This window comes from Petromyzon marinus, chromosome 37, assembly GCF_048934315.1.
Source record: "Petromyzon marinus isolate PM22_M1 ecotype Great Lakes invasive population chromosome 37, UKy_Petmar_22M1.pri1.0, whole genome shotgun sequence".
NCBI classification, from domain to species: domain Eukaryota; kingdom Metazoa; phylum Chordata; class Hyperoartia; order Petromyzontiformes; family Petromyzontidae; genus Petromyzon; species Petromyzon marinus.
Window position 1 is genome coordinate 20887248 of NC_133703.1, and position 16756 is coordinate 20904003.

The 16756-nt window shown below is 43.9% G+C and overlaps 31 non-coding genes across 31 annotated transcripts; 22 read left to right on the forward strand and 9 right to left on the reverse strand.

The window, feature by feature from the left end:
• The first annotated feature begins 787 nt into the window (after nucleotides 1-787).
• TRNAA-UGC (transfer RNA alanine (anticodon UGC)) lies at nucleotides 788-859 on the forward strand. The gene has a single exon. It is a non-coding gene; the product is annotated as a tRNA-Ala (tRNA).
• A 794-nt stretch (nucleotides 860-1653) lies between these two features.
• On the forward strand, nucleotides 1654-1725 carry TRNAA-CGC (transfer RNA alanine (anticodon CGC)). The gene has a single exon. It is a non-coding gene; the product is annotated as a tRNA-Ala (tRNA).
• A 638-nt stretch (nucleotides 1726-2363) lies between these two features.
• On the forward strand, nucleotides 2364-2435 carry TRNAA-UGC (transfer RNA alanine (anticodon UGC)). Its single transcript has one exon. It is a non-coding gene; the product is annotated as a tRNA-Ala (tRNA).
• Nucleotides 2436-2937: 502 nt separating this feature from the next.
• On the forward strand, nucleotides 2938-3009 carry TRNAA-CGC (transfer RNA alanine (anticodon CGC)). Its single transcript has one exon. It is a non-coding gene; the product is annotated as a tRNA-Ala (tRNA).
• A 474-nt stretch (nucleotides 3010-3483) lies between these two features.
• Nucleotides 3484-3556, reverse strand: TRNAR-CCG (transfer RNA arginine (anticodon CCG)). The gene has a single exon. It is a non-coding gene; the product is annotated as a tRNA-Arg (tRNA).
• A 236-nt stretch (nucleotides 3557-3792) lies between these two features.
• Nucleotides 3793-3864, forward strand: TRNAA-UGC (transfer RNA alanine (anticodon UGC)). Its single transcript has one exon. It is a non-coding gene; the product is annotated as a tRNA-Ala (tRNA).
• Nucleotides 3865-4646: 782 nt separating this feature from the next.
• On the forward strand, nucleotides 4647-4718 carry TRNAA-UGC (transfer RNA alanine (anticodon UGC)). The gene has a single exon. It is a non-coding gene; the product is annotated as a tRNA-Ala (tRNA).
• Nucleotides 4719-5806: 1088 nt separating this feature from the next.
• Nucleotides 5807-5878, forward strand: TRNAA-CGC (transfer RNA alanine (anticodon CGC)). Its single transcript has one exon. It is a non-coding gene; the product is annotated as a tRNA-Ala (tRNA).
• A 474-nt stretch (nucleotides 5879-6352) lies between these two features.
• Nucleotides 6353-6425, reverse strand: TRNAR-CCG (transfer RNA arginine (anticodon CCG)). The gene has a single exon. It is a non-coding gene; the product is annotated as a tRNA-Arg (tRNA).
• A 235-nt stretch (nucleotides 6426-6660) lies between these two features.
• On the forward strand, nucleotides 6661-6732 carry TRNAA-UGC (transfer RNA alanine (anticodon UGC)). The gene has a single exon. It is a non-coding gene; the product is annotated as a tRNA-Ala (tRNA).
• Nucleotides 6733-7234: 502 nt separating this feature from the next.
• Nucleotides 7235-7306, forward strand: TRNAA-CGC (transfer RNA alanine (anticodon CGC)). The gene has a single exon. It is a non-coding gene; the product is annotated as a tRNA-Ala (tRNA).
• Nucleotides 7307-7780: 474 nt separating this feature from the next.
• On the reverse strand, nucleotides 7781-7853 carry TRNAQ-CUG (transfer RNA glutamine (anticodon CUG)). The gene has a single exon. It is a non-coding gene; the product is annotated as a tRNA-Gln (tRNA).
• Nucleotides 7854-8088: 235 nt separating this feature from the next.
• Nucleotides 8089-8160, forward strand: TRNAA-UGC (transfer RNA alanine (anticodon UGC)). The gene has a single exon. It is a non-coding gene; the product is annotated as a tRNA-Ala (tRNA).
• A 502-nt stretch (nucleotides 8161-8662) lies between these two features.
• Nucleotides 8663-8734, forward strand: TRNAA-CGC (transfer RNA alanine (anticodon CGC)). The gene has a single exon. It is a non-coding gene; the product is annotated as a tRNA-Ala (tRNA).
• Nucleotides 8735-9208: 474 nt separating this feature from the next.
• Nucleotides 9209-9281, reverse strand: TRNAR-CCG (transfer RNA arginine (anticodon CCG)). The gene has a single exon. It is a non-coding gene; the product is annotated as a tRNA-Arg (tRNA).
• Nucleotides 9282-9516: 235 nt separating this feature from the next.
• Nucleotides 9517-9588, forward strand: TRNAA-UGC (transfer RNA alanine (anticodon UGC)). The gene has a single exon. It is a non-coding gene; the product is annotated as a tRNA-Ala (tRNA).
• A 502-nt stretch (nucleotides 9589-10090) lies between these two features.
• On the forward strand, nucleotides 10091-10162 carry TRNAA-CGC (transfer RNA alanine (anticodon CGC)). The gene has a single exon. It is a non-coding gene; the product is annotated as a tRNA-Ala (tRNA).
• Nucleotides 10163-10636: 474 nt separating this feature from the next.
• On the reverse strand, nucleotides 10637-10709 carry TRNAQ-CUG (transfer RNA glutamine (anticodon CUG)). Its single transcript has one exon. It is a non-coding gene; the product is annotated as a tRNA-Gln (tRNA).
• Nucleotides 10710-10944: 235 nt separating this feature from the next.
• Nucleotides 10945-11016, forward strand: TRNAA-UGC (transfer RNA alanine (anticodon UGC)). Its single transcript has one exon. It is a non-coding gene; the product is annotated as a tRNA-Ala (tRNA).
• Nucleotides 11017-11518: 502 nt separating this feature from the next.
• On the forward strand, nucleotides 11519-11590 carry TRNAA-CGC (transfer RNA alanine (anticodon CGC)). The gene has a single exon. It is a non-coding gene; the product is annotated as a tRNA-Ala (tRNA).
• A 474-nt stretch (nucleotides 11591-12064) lies between these two features.
• TRNAQ-CUG (transfer RNA glutamine (anticodon CUG)) lies at nucleotides 12065-12137 on the reverse strand. The gene has a single exon. It is a non-coding gene; the product is annotated as a tRNA-Gln (tRNA).
• A 235-nt stretch (nucleotides 12138-12372) lies between these two features.
• TRNAA-UGC (transfer RNA alanine (anticodon UGC)) lies at nucleotides 12373-12444 on the forward strand. Its single transcript has one exon. It is a non-coding gene; the product is annotated as a tRNA-Ala (tRNA).
• Nucleotides 12445-12946: 502 nt separating this feature from the next.
• Nucleotides 12947-13018, forward strand: TRNAA-CGC (transfer RNA alanine (anticodon CGC)). Its single transcript has one exon. It is a non-coding gene; the product is annotated as a tRNA-Ala (tRNA).
• A 474-nt stretch (nucleotides 13019-13492) lies between these two features.
• Nucleotides 13493-13565, reverse strand: TRNAQ-CUG (transfer RNA glutamine (anticodon CUG)). Its single transcript has one exon. It is a non-coding gene; the product is annotated as a tRNA-Gln (tRNA).
• Nucleotides 13566-13800: 235 nt separating this feature from the next.
• On the forward strand, nucleotides 13801-13872 carry TRNAA-UGC (transfer RNA alanine (anticodon UGC)). Its single transcript has one exon. It is a non-coding gene; the product is annotated as a tRNA-Ala (tRNA).
• Nucleotides 13873-14374: 502 nt separating this feature from the next.
• On the forward strand, nucleotides 14375-14446 carry TRNAA-CGC (transfer RNA alanine (anticodon CGC)). Its single transcript has one exon. It is a non-coding gene; the product is annotated as a tRNA-Ala (tRNA).
• Nucleotides 14447-14920: 474 nt separating this feature from the next.
• Nucleotides 14921-14994, reverse strand: TRNAQ-CUG (transfer RNA glutamine (anticodon CUG)). Its single transcript has one exon. It is a non-coding gene; the product is annotated as a tRNA-Gln (tRNA).
• Nucleotides 14995-15229: 235 nt separating this feature from the next.
• TRNAA-UGC (transfer RNA alanine (anticodon UGC)) lies at nucleotides 15230-15301 on the forward strand. The gene has a single exon. It is a non-coding gene; the product is annotated as a tRNA-Ala (tRNA).
• Nucleotides 15302-15803: 502 nt separating this feature from the next.
• On the forward strand, nucleotides 15804-15875 carry TRNAA-CGC (transfer RNA alanine (anticodon CGC)). Its single transcript has one exon. It is a non-coding gene; the product is annotated as a tRNA-Ala (tRNA).
• A 474-nt stretch (nucleotides 15876-16349) lies between these two features.
• On the reverse strand, nucleotides 16350-16423 carry TRNAR-CCG (transfer RNA arginine (anticodon CCG)). Its single transcript has one exon. It is a non-coding gene; the product is annotated as a tRNA-Arg (tRNA).
• Nucleotides 16424-16658: 235 nt separating this feature from the next.
• TRNAA-UGC (transfer RNA alanine (anticodon UGC)) lies at nucleotides 16659-16730 on the forward strand. Its single transcript has one exon. It is a non-coding gene; the product is annotated as a tRNA-Ala (tRNA).
• Nucleotides 16731-16756: the final 26 nt, after the last annotated feature.

Here is a 16756-nt window from a genome sequence, read left to right on the forward strand (position 1 = left end):
AGTAGATTCTTCAACTCAGGCCATGACCCCGATAGCCCCCTTACACAACGAGGTCACGTTACTGGGTTCAGAGTGGGCTAGTGTGGTGGGATGTAGTGTGAGGCCCCGGGTTCAAGTGTGAGGCCCCGGGTTCAATCCCCGGCATCTCCACGTGGTGACATTTTGCGAGTGCAAAAATTTACACAAAAGGAATCTGCTTGGCCTGGACAAAACGCTCCTTGTTTTCATTCTTTATGGTTGCAGAGCAGAGATCCAGAAGCCCAACATGTCATACGGTTAACACTAAACAGCACAGCAAACAAAGTTGTAGTATATAAGAGTTAACATATTTATAGAAATTAGAAACGTTATTAGATTAGATATCGCAGCATTTACTTCCAAATTCGAACGGTGCGTGGATGAAGCCGATGCTTCAGCAGTTTTGTTCTTGCTGTGGATGTCCCACCTGATGACGATTTGCTTGTGTTGCGATCGAAACGTAGTGATCAAATGGTTTACTTCAACATTTGGAGATGAAAACAAGTGCTTAAAGTATCCAGAACTTTTATTTCCGAATTAAATGTGAAGAATAAATAAATTGGGATAGCATTATCGTATCCATCCACTTGTATCCTTGTTATTTATTTTTGTTTCAAAGAAATACATTTTGCTCGAACTCTGTGCAGACTCGATAGGTACAGGGCCCAGGGCCAAAAAGAGAGTGAGTGGGTGACAAGGGAGAGGAAAAAGCTGCTGACGAAGTTTCACTCCGTACCTGGGTGGAACTGCGCCCAGTAAAAGCCAGAATGGGGATGTAGCTCAGTGGTAGAGTGCACGCTTTGCATGTGTGAGGCCCCGGGTTCAATCCCCGGCATCTCCACGTGCTGACATTTTGCCAGTGGCCAATTTTATTCGACGGAATATGCCTGGCCTGGACAAAACGCCTCCTTGTTTTCATTCATTATGGTTGTGGAGCACAGATCCAGAAGCCCAACGTATCACACGGTCAGCAAGGAACTGCACCCCAATCAAAGTTGTTGTCGTTAAGAGTTAACATATTGATAGAAATTAGAAATGCTATGAGACTTGATATCGTAGCATGACGTCCAAATTCGAGCAGTGCGGGGAAGAAGCCGAGAGAAAAGTGTTGTGACCTGCCAAGTGGTGGTTGAACAGAGTGGGTGAGATAAAAATCATTCTGGAGTCCTCTTCGTTGAAGGATAACTCAACGATCGGAATTATATCAGGATACTTGGAAATTTTTCTTTAGAAAAGTAGAGATCAATTATGCCTAGTTAATTGAATGGGAAATCAACTTGTAATTTGAAGAAGAAAGATGATCGTTGAATTTTGACCAAAACACAAAAGCCCCAGATGGCACTCGAACCCACAATTCCCAGCTCCAGAAGCTGGTGCCTTATCCATTATGCCACTGGGCCATATTCATCAATTCGTGTGTTTTTTGTGATGACTCCTAATCTGCATGAAATGTCACTTTCATGGTCTTCTCAAGTAGCCCGGGAAATGCTCGCTTCCAAGTGCCGCTATCTAACAACCGGTATAAAGAACAGATCTGCGAGATTTCCGAGTAGATTCTTCAACTCAGGCCATGACCCCGATAGCCCCCTTACACAACGAGGTCACGTTACTGGGTTTAGAGTGGGCTAATGTGGTGGGGATGTAGCTCAGTGGTAGAGCGCACGCTTCGCATGTGTGAGGCCCCGGGTTCAATCCCCGGCATCTCCACGTGGTGACATTTTGCCAGTGCAAAAATTTACACAAAAGGAATATGCGAGGCCTGGACAAAATGCTCTTTGTTTTCATTCTTTATGGTTGCAGAGCACAGATCCAGAAGCCCAACATGTCATACGGTCAACAATAAACAGCAATGCAACCAAAGTTGTAGTATATAAGAGTTAACATATTTATAGAAATTAGAAACGTTATTAGATTTGATATCGCAGCATGGACTTCCAAATTCGAACAGTGCGTGGATGAAGCCGATACTTCAGCAGTTTTTTCTTGCTGTGGATGTCCCACCTGATGACGATTTGCTTGTGTTGCGATCGAAACGTAGTGATCAAATGGTTTACTTCAACATTTGGAGATGAAAACAAGTGCTTAAAGTATCCATAACTTTTATTTCCGAATTAAATGTGAAGAATAAATTAATTGGGATAGCATTATAGTATCCATCCACATGTATTCTTGTTATTTCTTTTTGTTTCAAAGAAATACATATTGCTCGAACTCTGTGCAGACTCGATGGGTACAGGGCCCAGGGCCAACAAGAGAGTGAGTGGGGTGACAAGGGAATAGGAAAAAGCTGCTGACGAAGTTTCACTCCGTACCTGGGTGGAACTGCGCCCAGCAAAAGCCAGAATGGGGATGTAGCTCAGTGGTAGAGCGCACGCTTTGCATGTGTGAGGCCCCGGGTTCAATCCCCGGCATCTCCATGTTGTAAGCTTTCATTTTATTCCATTATCCTCAAAAAAGGTTGAATTCCAAGATCAATTGGCTGTGTCCATGTCCCTGTAATAGGGGTGTACATTAACGCTCGAAAATATTACCCTAAATGAAGGAAACCTTAGGATGAATTTGTGGTGATTTCTGGATCATGCTATTTGTATAACTCACGATGAACACAGTGATCAAATGGTTTACTTAAACATCTGGAGAGGATAACAAATATTTACAAGTATCCAGAACACTTTTATTTCCGATGTTAATACTTTGAAGAATAAATAAATTGAGAAAGCATTAGAGTATCCATTCACATTTATGCTTGTTATTTATTTTAGTTTCAAAGCAATACATTTTGCTCGGACTCTGCAGACTCGATGGGTACAGGGCCCAGGGCCAACAGGAGAGTGAGTGGGGTGACAAGGGAGAGGAAGAAGCTGATGACGAAGTTTCAGCCCATACCTGGATGGAACTGCGCCCAGTTAGCACCAGAATGGGGATGTAGCTCAGTGGTAGAGCGCACGCTTCGCATGTGTGAGGCCCCGGGTTCAATCCCCGGCATCTCCATGAGATGCCATTTTGCCAGTTGCCAATTTTACTCAAAGGAATATGCGTGGTCTGGACAAAACGCTTGTTTGCAATAGTTATGGTTGCTGAGCACAGATCCAATAGCCCAACATTTCATATGGTGAGCAGCACTACAATCAAAGTTGGAGTCGATAAGAGTTGACAATTTTTTGGAAATTAGCAAGGTTATTAGACTTGATATCGTAGGATGGACATCCAAATTCGAGGAGTGCGTGGAAGAAGCCGAGATAAAAGTGTTGTGACCTGCCGAGTGTTGGTCGAACGCATTGGGTGAGAAAAAATCAGTCTGGAGTCCTCATCGTTGAAGGATATCTCATCAAGCAGAATTATATCAGGATACTTGGGAAATTTTCTTGAAAATAGGGGAGGTAAATTATGCCAAGGTAATTGAATGGAAATCAAATTGTGATTTGAATAAGAAAGATGATCGTTGAATTTTTACCAAGACACAAAAGACCCAGATGGGACTCGAACCCACAATCCCCAGCTCCGGAAGCTGGTGCCTTATCCATTAGGCCACTGGGCCATTTCTTTCGAGCCGTGTGTTTTTTGTGATGACCCCTAATGTGCATGAGATGTCACTTTAATGGTCCGCGGAAGTTGCCCCGGTAATACTTGCTTCCAAGTTCCGCTATCTAACAACCAGGAAAAGTAGCAGATCTGCGAGATTTCCGAGTAGATTCTTCAACTCAGGCCATGACTCCGATAGCCCCCTTACACAACGAGGTCACTATAACTGGGTTCAGACTGTTACAGTGTGGTGGGGATGTAGCTCAGTGGTAGAGCGCATGCTTTGCATGTGTGAGGCCCCGGGTTCAATCCCCGGCATCTCCATGAGATGACATTTTGCCAGTTGCCAATTTTACTCAAAGGAATATGCGTGGTCTGGACAAAACGCTTGTTTGCAATCGTTATGGTTGCTGAGCACAGATCCAATAGCCCAACATTTCATGTGGTGAGCAGCACTGCAATCAAAGTTGGAGTCGATAAGAGTTGACACATTTTTGGAAATTAGCAAGGTTATTAGACTTGATATCGTAGGATGGACATCCAAATTCGAGGAGTGCGTGGAAGAAGCCGAGAGAAAAGTGTTGTGACCTGCCGAGTGTTGGTCGAACGCATTGGGTGAGACAAAATCAGTCTGGAGTCCTCATCGTTGAAGGATATCTCAACAAGCGGAATTATATCAGGATACTTGGGACATTTTCTTGAAAATAGGGGAGGTAAATTATGCCAAGGTAATTGAATGGAAATCAAATTGTGATTTGAATAAGAAAGATGATCGTTGAATTTTTACCAAAACACAAAAGACCCAGTTGGAACACGAACCCACAATCCCCAGCTCCGGAAGCAGGTGCCTTATCCATTAGGCCACTGGGCCATTTTTTTCCAGTCGTGTGTTTTTTGTGATGACCCCTAATGTGCATGAGATGTCACTCTAATGGTCCGCGGAAGTTGCCCCGGTAATACTTGCTTCCAAGTTCCGCTATCTAACAACCGGGAAAAGTAACAGATCTGCGAGATTTCCGAGTAGATTCTTCAACTCAGGCCATGACCCCGATAGCCCCCTTACACAACGAGGTCACGTTACTGGGTTCAGACGGTGCCAGTGTGGTGGGGATGTAGCTCAGTGGTAGAGCGCACGCTTTGCATGTGTGAGGCCCCGGGTTCAATCCCCGGCATCTCCATGTTGTAAGCTTTCATTTTATTCCATTATCCTCAAAAAAAGTTGAATTCCAAGATCAATTGGCTGTGTCCATGTCCCTGTAATAGGGGTGCACATTAACGCTCGAAAATATTACCCTATATGAAGGATACCTTAGGATGAATTTGTGGTGATTTCTGGATCATGCTATTTGTATAACTCACGATGAACACAGTGATCAAATGGTTTACTTAAACATCTGGAGATGATAACAAATATTTACAAGTATCCAGAACACTTTTATTTCCGAAGTTAATACTTCGAAGAATAAATAAATTGAGAAAGCATTAGAGTATCCATTCACATTTATGCTTGTTATTTATTTTAGTTTCAAAGCAATACATTTTGCTCGGACTCTGCAGACTCGATGGGTACAGGGCCCAGGGCCAACAGGAGAATGAGTGGGGTGACAAGGGAGAGGAAGAAGCTGATGACGAAGTTTCAGCCCATACCTGGATGGAACTGCGCCCAGGTAGCACCAGAATGGGGAATGGGGAATGGGGATGTAGCTCAGTGGTAGAGTGCACGCTTTGCATATGTGAGGCCCTGGGTTCAATCCCAGCCATCTCCATGTTGAAAGCGTTTATCTTATTCATTTTTCCAACAAAGGTTGACTTCCAAAATCAATTGGCTGTGTCCATGTCCCTGTAATAGGGGTGCACATTAACGCTCGAAAATATTACCCTATATGAAGGATTCCTTAGGATGAATTTGTGGTGATTTCTGGATCATGCTATTTGTATAACTCACGATGAACACAGTGATCAAATGGTTTACTTAAACATCTGGAGAGGATAACAAATATTTACAAGTATCCAGAACACTTTTATTTCCGAAGTTAATACTTCGAAGAATAAATAAATTGAGAAAGCATTAGAGTATCCATCCACATTTATGCTTGTTATTTATTTTAGTTTCAAAGCAATACATTTTGCTTGGACTCTGCAGACTCGATGGGTACAGGGCCCAGGGCCAACAGGAGAGTGAGTGGGGTGACAAGGGAGAGGAAGAAGCTGATGACGAAGTTTCAGCCCATACCTGGATGGAACTGCGCCCAGTTAGCACCAGAATGGGGATGTAGCTCAGTGGTAGAGCGCACGCTTCGCATGTGTGAGGCCCCGGGTTCAATCCCCGGCATCTCCATGAGATGACATTTTGCCAGTTGCCAATTTTACTCAAAGGAATATGCGTGGTCTGGACAAAACGCTTGTTTGCAATCGTTATGGTTGCTGAGCACAGATCCAATAGCCCAACATTTCATGTGGTGAGCAGCACTAAAATCAAATTTAGAGTCGATAAGTGTTGACAAATTTTTGGAAATTAGCAAGGTTATTAGACTTGATATCGTAGGATGGACATCCAAATTCGAGGAGTGCGTGGAAGAAGCCGAGAGAAAAGTGTTGTGACCTGCCGAGTGTTGGTCGAACGCATTGGGTGAGACAAAATCAGTCTGGAGTCCTCATCGTTAAAGGATATCTCAACAAGCAGAATTATATCAGGATACTTGGGACATTTTCTTGAAAATAGGGGAGGTAAATTATGCCAAGGTAATTGAATGGAAATCAAATTGTGATTTTAATAAGAAAGATGATCGTTGAATTTTTACCAAAACACAAAAGACCCAGATGGGACTCGAACCCACAATCCCCAGCTCCGGAGGCTGGTGCCTTATCCATTAGGCCACTGGGCCATTTCTTTCGAGTCGTGTGTTTTTTGTGATGACCCCTAATGTGGATGAGATGTCACTTTAATGGTCCGCGGAAGTTGCCCCGGTAATACTTGCTTCCAAGTGCCGATATCTAACAACCGGGAAAAAGAAAAGATCTGCAAGATTTCCGAGTAGATTCTTCAACTCAGGCCATGACTCCGATAGCCCCCTTACACAACGAGGTCACGTTACTGGGTTCAGACGGTGCCAGTGTGGTGGGGATGTAGCTCAGTGGTAGAGCGCACGCTTTGCATGTGTGAGGCCCCGGGTTCAATCCCCGGCATCTCCATGTTGTATGCTTTCATTTTATTCCATTATCCTCAAAAAAGGTTGAATTCCAAGATCAATTGGCTGTGTCCATGTCCCTGTAATAGGGGTGCACATTAACGCTCGAAAATATTACCCTATATGAAGGATACCTTAGGATGAATTTGTGGTGATTTCTGGATCATGCTATTTGTATAACTCACGATGAACACAGTGATCAAATGGTTTACTTAAACATCTGGAGAGGATAACAAATATTTACAAGTATCCAGAACACTTTTATTTCCGAAGTTAATACTTCGAAGAATAAATAAATTGAGAAAGCATTAGAGTATCCATCCACATTTATGCTTGTTATTTATTTTAGTTTCAAAGCAATACATTTTGCTTGGACTCTGCAGACTCGATGGGTACAGGGCCCAGGGCCAACAGGAGAGTGAGTGGGGTGACAAGGGAGAGGAAGAAGCTGATGACAAAGTTTCAGCCCATACCTGGATGGAACTGCGCCCAGTTAGCACCAGAATGGGGATGTAGCTCAGTGGTAGAGCGCACGCTTCGCATGTGTGAGGCCCCGGGTTCAATCCCCGGCATCTCCATGAGATGACATTTTGCCAGTTGCCAATTTTACTCAAAGGAATATGCGTGGTCTGGACAAAACGCTTGTTTGCAATCGTTATGGTTGCTGAGCACAGATCCAATAGCCCAACATTTCATGTGGTGAGCAGCACTACAATCAAATTTGGAGTCGATAAGTGTTGACAAATTTTTGGAAATTAGCAAGGTTATTAGACTTGATATCGTAGGATGGACATCCAAATTCGAGGAGTGCGTGGAAGAAGCCGAGAGAAAATTGTTGTGACCTGCCGAGTGTTGGTCGAACGCATTGGGTGAGACAAAATCAGTCTGGAGTCCTCATCGTTGAAGGATATCTCAACAAGCAGAATTATATCAGGATACTTGGGACATTTTCTTGAAAATAGGGGAGGTAAAGTATGCCAAGGTAATTGAATGGAAATAAAATTGTGATTTGAATAAGAAAGATGATCGTTGAATTTTTACCAAAACACAAAAGCCCCAGATGGGACTCGAACCCACAACCCCCAGCTCCAGAAGCTGGTGCCTTATCCATTAGGCCACTGGGCCATTTCTTTTGAGTCGTGTGTTTTTTGTGATGACCCCTAATGTGGATGAGATGTCACTTTAATGGTCCGCGGAAGTTGCCCCGGTAATACTTGCTTCCACGTTCCGCTATCTAACAACCGGGAAAAGTAACAGATCTGCGAGATTTCCGAGTAGATTCTTCAACTCAGGCCATGACTCCAATAGCCCCCTTACACAACGAGGTCACGTTACTGGGTTCAGACGGTGCCAGTGTGGTGGGGATGTAGCTCAGTGGTAGAGCGCACGCTTTGCATGTGTGAGGCCCCGGGTTCAATCCCCGGCATCTCCATGTTGGACGCTTTCATTTTATTCCATTATCCTCAAAAAAGGTTGAATTCCAAGATCAATTGGCTGTGTCCATGTCCCTGTAATAGGGGTGCACATTAACGCTCGAAAATATTACCCTATATGAAGGATACCTTAGGATGAATTTGTGGTGATTTCTGGATCATGCTATTTGTATAACTCACGATGAACACAGTGATCAAATGGTTTACTTAAACATCTGGAGAGGATAACAAATATTTACAAGTATCCAGAACACTTTTATTTCCGAAGTTAATACTTCGAAGAATAAATAAATTGAGAAAGCATTAGAGTATCCATCCACATTTATGCTTGTTATTTATTTTAGTTTCAAAGCAATACATTTTGCTTGGACTCTGCAGACTCGATGGGTACAGGGCCCAGGGCCAACAGGAGAGTGAGTGGGGTGACAAGGGAGAGGAAGAAGCTGATGACGAAGTTTCAGCCCATACCTGGATGGAACTGCGCCCAGTTAGCACCAGAATGGGGATGTAGCTCAGTGGTAGAGCGCACGCTTCGCATGTGTGAGGCCCCGGGTTCAATCCCCGGCATCTCCATGAGATGACATTTTGCCAGTTGCCAATTTTACTCAAAGGAATATGCGTGGTCTGGACAAAACGCTTGTTTGCAATCGTTATGGTTGCTGAGCACAGATCCAATAGCCCAACATTTCATGTGGTGAGCAGCACTACAATCAAATTTAGAGTCGATAAGTGTTGACAAATTTTTGGAAATTAGCAAGGTTATTAGACTTGATATCGTAGGATGGACATCCAAATTCGAGGAGTGCGTGGAAGAAGCCGAGAGAAAAGTGTTGTGACCTGCCGAGTGTTGGTCGAACGCATTGGGTGAGACAAAATCAGTCTGGAGTCCTCATCGTTAAAGGATATCTCAACAAGCAGAATTATATCAGGATACTTGGGACATTTTCTTGAAAATAGGGGAGGTAAATTATGCCAAGGTAATTGAATGGAAATCAAATTGTGATTTTAATAAGAAAGATGATCGTTGAATTTTTACCAAAACACAAAAGACCCAGATGGGACTCGAACCCACAATCCCCAGCTCCGGAGGCTGGTGCCTTATCCATTAGGCCACTGGGCCATTTCTTTCGAGTCGTGTGTTTTTTGTGATGACCCCTAATGTGGATGAGATGTCACTTTAATGGTCCGCGGAAGTTGCCCCGGTAATACTTGCTTCCAAGTGCCGATATCTAACAACCGGGAAAAAGAAAAGATCTGCGAGATTTCCGAGTAGATTCTTCAACTCAGGCCATGACTCCGATAGCCCCCTTACACAACGAGGTCACGTTACTGGGTTCAGACGGTGCCAGTGTGGTGGGGATGTAGCTCAGTGGTAGAGCGCACGCTTTGCATGTGTGAGGCCCCGGGTTCAATCCCCGGCATCTCCATGTTGTATGCTTTCATTTTATTCCATTATCCTCAAAAAAGGTTGAATTCCAAGATCAATTGGCTGTGTCCATGTCCCTGTAATAGGGGTGCACATTAACGCTCGAAAATATTACCCTATATGAAGGATACCTTAGGATGAATTTGTGGTGATTTCTGGATCATGCTATTTGTATAACTCACGATGAACACAGTGATCAAATGGTTTACTTAAACATCTGGAGAGGATAACAAATATTTACAAGTATCCAGAACACTTTTATTTCCGAAGTTAATACTTCGAAGAATAAATAAATTGAGAAAGCATTAGAGTATCCATCCACATTTATGCTTGTTATTTATTTTAGTTTCAAAGCAATACATTTTGCTTGGACTCTGCAGACTCGATGGGTACAGGGCCCAGGGCCAACAGGAGAGTGAGTGGGGTGACAAGGGAGAGGAAGAAGCTGATGACAAAGTTTCAGCCCATACCTGGATGGAACTGCGCCCAGTTAGCACCAGAATGGGGATGTAGCTCAGTGGTAGAGCGCACGCTTCGCATGTGTGAGGCCCCGGGTTCAATCCCCGGCATCTCCATGAGATGACATTTTGCCAGTTGCCAATTTTACTCAAAGGAATATGCGTGGTCTGGACAAAACGCTTGTTTGCAATCGTTATGGTTGCTGAGCACAGATCCAATAGCCCAACATTTCATGTGGTGAGCAGCACTACAATCAAATTTGGAGTCGATAAGTGTTGACAAATTTTTGGAAATTAGCAAGGTTATTAGACTTGATATCGTAGGATGGACATCCAAATTCGAGGAGTGCGTGGAAGAAGCCGAGAGAAAATTGTTGTGACCTGCCGAGTGTTGGTCGAACGCATTGGGTGAGACAAAATCAGTCTGGAGTCCTCATCGTTGAAGGATATCTCAACAAGCAGAATTATATCAGGATACTTGGGACATTTTCTTGAAAATAGGGGAGGTAAAGTATGCCAAGGTAATTGAATGGAAATAAAATTGTGATTTGAATAAGAAAGATGATCGTTGAATTTTTACCAAAACACAAAAGCCCCAGATGGGACTCGAACCCACAACCCCCAGCTCCAGAAGCTGGTGCCTTATCCATTAGGCCACTGGGCCATTTCTTTTGAGTCGTGTGTTTTTTGTGATGACCCCTAATGTGGATGAGATGTCACTTTAATGGTCCGCGGAAGTTGCCCCGGTAATACTTGCTTCCACGTTCCGCTATCTAACAACCGGGAAAAGTAACAGATCTGCGAGATTTCCGAGTAGATTCTTCAACTCAGGCCATGACTCCAATAGCCCCCTTACACAACGAGGTCACGTTACTGGGTTCAGACGGTGCCAGTGTGGTGGGGATGTAGCTCAGTGGTAGAGCGCACGCTTTGCATGTGTGAGGCCCCGGGTTCAATCCCCGGCATCTCCATGTTGGACGCTTTCATTTTATTCCATTATCCTCAAAAAAGGTTGAATTCCAAGATCAATTGGCTGTGTCCATGTCCCTGTAATAGGGGTGCACATTAACGCTCGAAAATATTACCCTATATGAAGGATACCTTAGGATGAATTTGTGGTGATTTCTGGAGCATGCTATTTGTATAACTCACGATGAACACAGTGATCAAATGGTTTACTTAAACATCTGGAGAGGATAACAAATATTTACAAGTATCCAGAACACTTTTATTTCCGAAGTTAATACTTCGAAGAATAAATAAATTGAGAAAGCATTAGAGTATCCATCCACATTTATGCTTGTTATTTATTTTAGTTTCAAAGCAATACATTTTGCTCGGACTCTGCAGACTCGATGGGTACAGGGCCCAGGGCCAACAGGAGAGTGAGTGGGGTGACAAGGGAGAGGAAGAAGCTGATGACGAAGTTTCAGCCCATACCTGGATGGAACTGCGCCCAGTTAGCACCAGAATGGGGATGTAGCTCAGTGGTAGAGCGCACGCTTCGCATGTGTGAGGCCCCGGGTTCAATCCCCGGCATCTCCATGAGGTGACATTTTGCCAGTTGCCAATTTTACTCAAAGGAATATGCGTGGTCTGGACAAAATGCTTGTTTGCAATCGTTATGGTTGCTGAGCACAGATCCAATAGCCCAACATTTCATGTGGTGAGCAGCACTACAATCAAATTTGGAGTCGATAAGTGTTGACAAATTTTTGGAAATTAGCAAGGTTATTAGACTTGATATCGTAGGATGGACATCCAAATTCGAGGAGTGCGTGGAAGAAGCCGAGAGAAAAGTGTTGTGACCTGCCGAGTGTTGGTCGAACGCATTGGGTGAGACAAAATCAGTCTGGAGTCCTCATCGTTGAAGGATATCTCAACAAGCAGAATTATATCAGGATACTTGGGACATTTTCTTGAAAATAGGGGAGGTAAAGTATGCCAAGGTAATTGAATGGAAATAAAATTGTGATTTGAATAAGAAAGATGATCGTTGAATTTTTACCAAAACACAAAAGCCCCAGATGGGACTCGAACCCACAACCCCCAGCTCCAGAAGCTGGTGCCTTATCCATTAGGCCACTGGGCCATTTCTTTTGAGTCGTGTGTTTTTTGTGATGACCCCTAATGTTAATGAGATGTCACTTTAATGGTCCGCGGAAGTTGCCCCGGTAATACTTGCTTCCACGTTCCGCTATCTAACAACCGGGAAAAGTAACAGATCTGCGAGATTTCCGAGTAGATTCTTCAACTCAGGCCATGACTCCAATAGCCCCCTTACACAACGAGGTCACGTTACTGGGTTCAGACGGTGCCAGTGTGGTGGGGATGTAGCTCAGTGGTAGAGCGCACGCTTTGCATGTGTGAGGCCCCGGGTTCAATCCCCGGCATCTCCATGTTGGAAGCTTTCATTTTATTCCATTATCCTCAAAAAAGGTTGAATTCCAAGATCAATTGGCTGTGTCCATGTCCCTGTAATAGGGGTGCACATTAACGCTCGAAAATATTACCCTATATGAAGGATACCTTAGGATGAATTTGTGGTGATTTCTGGATCATGCTATTTGTATAACTCACGATGAACACAGTGATCAAATGGTTTACTTAAACATCTGGAGAGGATAACAAATATTTACAAGTATCCAGAACACTTTTATTTCCGAAGTTAATACTTCGAAGAATAAATAAATTGAGAAAGCATTAGAGTATCCATCCACATTTATGCTTGTTATTTATTTTAGTTTCAAAGCAATACATTTTGCTTGGACTCTGCAGACTCGATGGGTACAGGGCCCAGGGCCAACAGGAGAGTGAGTGGGGTGACAAGGGAGAGGAAGAAGCTGATGACGAAGTTTCAGCCCATACCTGGATGGAACTGCGCCCAGTTAGCACCAGAATGGGGATGTAGCTCAGTGGTAGAGCGCACGCTTCGCATGTGTGAGGCCCCGGGTTCAATCCCCGGCATCTCCATGAGATGACATTTTGCCAGTTGCCAATTTTACTCAAAGGAATATGCGTGGTCTGGACAAAACGCTTGTTTGCAATCGTTATGGTTGCTGAGCACAGATCCAATAGCCCAACATTTCATGTGGTGAGCAGCACTACAATCAAATTTGGAGTCGATAAGTGTTGACAAATTTTTGGAAATTAGCAAGGTTATTAGACTTGATATCGTAGGATGGACATCCAAATTCTAGGAGTGCGTGGAAGAAGCCGAGAGAAAAGTGTTGTGACCTGCCGAGTGTTGGTCGAACGCATTGGGTGAGACAAAATCAGTCTGGAGTCCTCATCGTTGAAGGATATCTCAACAAGCAGAATTATATCAGGATACTTGGGACATTTTCTTGAAAATAGGGGAGGTAAAGTATGCCAAGGTAATTGAATGGGAATAAAATTGTGATTTGAATAAGAAAGATGATCGTTGAATTTTTACCAAAACACAAAAGCCCCAGATGGGACTCGAACCCACAACCCCCAGCTCCAGAAGCTGGTGCCTTATCCATTAGGCCACTGGGCCATTTCTTTTGAGTCGTGTGTTTTTTGTGATGACCCCTAATGTGGATGAGATGTCACTTTAATGGTCCGCGGAAGTTGCCCCGGTAATACTTGCTTCCACGTTCCGCTATCTAACAACCGGGAAAAGTAACAGATCTGCGAGATTTCCGAGTAGATTCTTCAACTCAGGCCATGACTCCAATAGCCCCCTTACACAACGAGGTCACGTTACTGGGTTCAGACGGTGCCAGTGTGGTGGGGATGTAGCTCAGTGGTAGAGCGCACGCTTTGCATGTGTGAGGCCCCGGGTTCAATCCCCGGCATCTCCATGTTGGAAGCTTTCATTTTATTCCATTATCCTCAAAAAAGGTTGAATTCCAAGATCAATTGGCTGTGTCCATGTCCCTGTAATAGGGGTGCACATTAACGCTCGAAAATATTACCCTATATGAAGGATACCTTAGGATGAATTTGTGGTGATTTCTGGATCATGCTATTTGTATAACTCACGATGAACACAGTGATCAAATGGTTTACTTAAACATCTGGAGAGGATAACAAATATTTACAAGTATCCAGAACACTTTTATTTCCGAAGTTAATACTTCGAAGAATAAATAAATTGAGAAAGCATTAGAGTATCCATCCACATTCATGCTTGTTATTTATTTTAGTTTCAAAGCAATACATTTTGCTTGGACTCTGCAGACTCGATGGGTACAGGGCACAGGGCCAACAGGAGAGTGAGTGGGGTGACAAGGGAGAGGAAGAAGCTGATGACGAAGTTTCAGCCCATACCTGGATGGAACTGCGCCCAGTTAGCACCAGAATGGGGATGTAGCTCAGTGGTAGAGTGCACGCTTCGCATGTGTGAGGCCCCGGGTTCAATCCCCGGCATCTCCATGAGATGACATTTTGCCAGTTGCCAATTTTACTCAAAGGAATATGCGTGGTCTGGACAAAACGCTTGTTTGCAATCGTTATGGTTGCTGAGCACAGATTCAATAGCCCAACATTTCATGTGGTGAGCAGCACTACAATCAAATTTGGAGTCGATAAGTGTTGACAAATTTTTGGAAATTAGCAAGGTTATTAGACTTGATATCGTAGGATGGACATCCAAATTCGAGGAGTGCGTGGAAGAAGCCGAGAGAAAAGTGTTGTGACCTGCCGAGTGTTGGTCGAACGCATTGGGTGAGACAAAATCAGTCTGGAGTCCTCATCGTTGAAGGATATCTCAACAAGCAGAATTATATCAGGATACTTGGGACATTTTCTTGAAAATAGGGGAGGTAAAGTATGCCAAGGTAATTGAATGGAAATAAAATTGTGATTTGAATAAGAAAGATGATCGTTGAATTTTTACCAAAACACAAAAGCCCCAGATGGGGACTCGAACCCACAACCCCCAGCTCCAGAAGCTGGTGCCTTATCCATTAGGCCACTGGGCCATTTCTTTCGAGTCGTGTGTTTTTTGTGATGACCCCTAATGTGGATGAGATGTCACTTTAATGGTCCGCGGAAGTTGCCCCGGTAATACTTGCTTCCACGTTCCGCTATCTAACAACCGGGAAAAGTAACAGATCTGCGAGATTTCCGAGTAGATTCTTCAACTCAGGCCATGACTCCAATAGCCCCCTTACACAACGAGGTCACGTTACTGGGTTCAGACTGTGCCAGTGTGGTGGGGATGTAGCTCAGTGGTAGAGCGCATGCTTTGCATGTGTGAGGCCCCGGGTTCAATCCCCGGCATCTCCATGTTGTAAGCTTTCATTTTATTCCATTATCCTCAAAAAAGGTTGAATTCCAAGATCAATTGGCTGTGTCCATGTCCCTGTAATAGGGGTGCACATTAACGCTCGAAAATATTACCCTATATGAAGGATACCTTAGGATGAATTTGTGGTGATTTCTGGATCATGCTATTTGTATAACTCACGATGAACACAGTGATCAAATGGTTTACTTAAACATCTGGAGAGGATAACAAATATTTACAAGTATCCAGAACACTTTTATTTCCGAAGTTAATACTTCGAAGAATAAATAAATTGAGAAAGCATTAGAGTATCCATTCACATTTATGCTTGTTATTTCTATTTGTTTCAAAGCAATACATTTTGCTTGGACTCTGCAAACTCGATGGGTACAGGGCCCAGGGCCAACAGGAGAGTGAGTGGGGTGACAAGGGAGAGGAAGAAGCTGATGACGAAGTTTCAGCCCATACATGGATGGAACTGCGCCCAGTCAGCACCAGAATGGGGATGTAGCTCAGTGGTAGAGCGCATGCTTCGCATGTGTGAGGCCCCGGGTTCAATCCCCGGCATCTCCATGAGATGACATTTTGCCAGTTGCCAATTTTACTCAAAGGAATAGTCGTGGTCTGGACAAAACGCTTGTTTGCAATCGTTATGGTTGCTGAGCACAGATCCAATAGCCCAACATTTCATATGGTGAGCAGCACTACAATCAAAGTTGGAGTCGAAAAGAGTTGAAAATTTTTTGGAAATTAGCAAGGTTATTAGACTTGATATCGTAGGATGGACATCCAAATTCGAGGAGTGCGTGGAAGAAGCCGAGAGAAAAGTGTTGTGACCTGCCGAGTGTTGGTCGAACGCATTGGGTGAGACAAAATCAGTCTGGAGTCCTCATCGTTGAAGGATATCTCAACAAGCAGAATTATATCAGGATACTTGGGACATTTTCTTGAAAATAGGGGAGGTAAAGTATGCCAAGGTAATTGAATGGAAATAAAATTGTGATTTGAATAAGAAAGATGATCGTTGAATTTTTACCAAAACACAAAAGCCCCAGATGGGGACTCGAACCCACAACCCCCAGCTCCGGAAGCTGGTGCCTTATCCATTAGGCCACTGGGCCATCTCTTTCGAGTCGTGTGTTTTTTGTGATGACCCCTAATGTGGATGAGATGTCACTTTAATGGTCCGCGGAAGTTGCCCCGGTAATACTTGCTTCCACGTTCCGCTATCTAACAACCGGGAAAAGTAACAGATCTGCGAGATTTCCGAGTAGATTCTTCAACTCAGGCCATGACTCCAATAGCCCCCTTACACAACGAGGTCACGTTACTGGGTTCAGACTGTGCCAGTGTGGTGGGGATGTAGCTCAGTGGTAGAGCGCACGCTTTGCATGTGTGAGGCCCCGGGTTCAATCCCCGGCATCTCCATGTTGTAAGCTTTCATTTTATTCCAT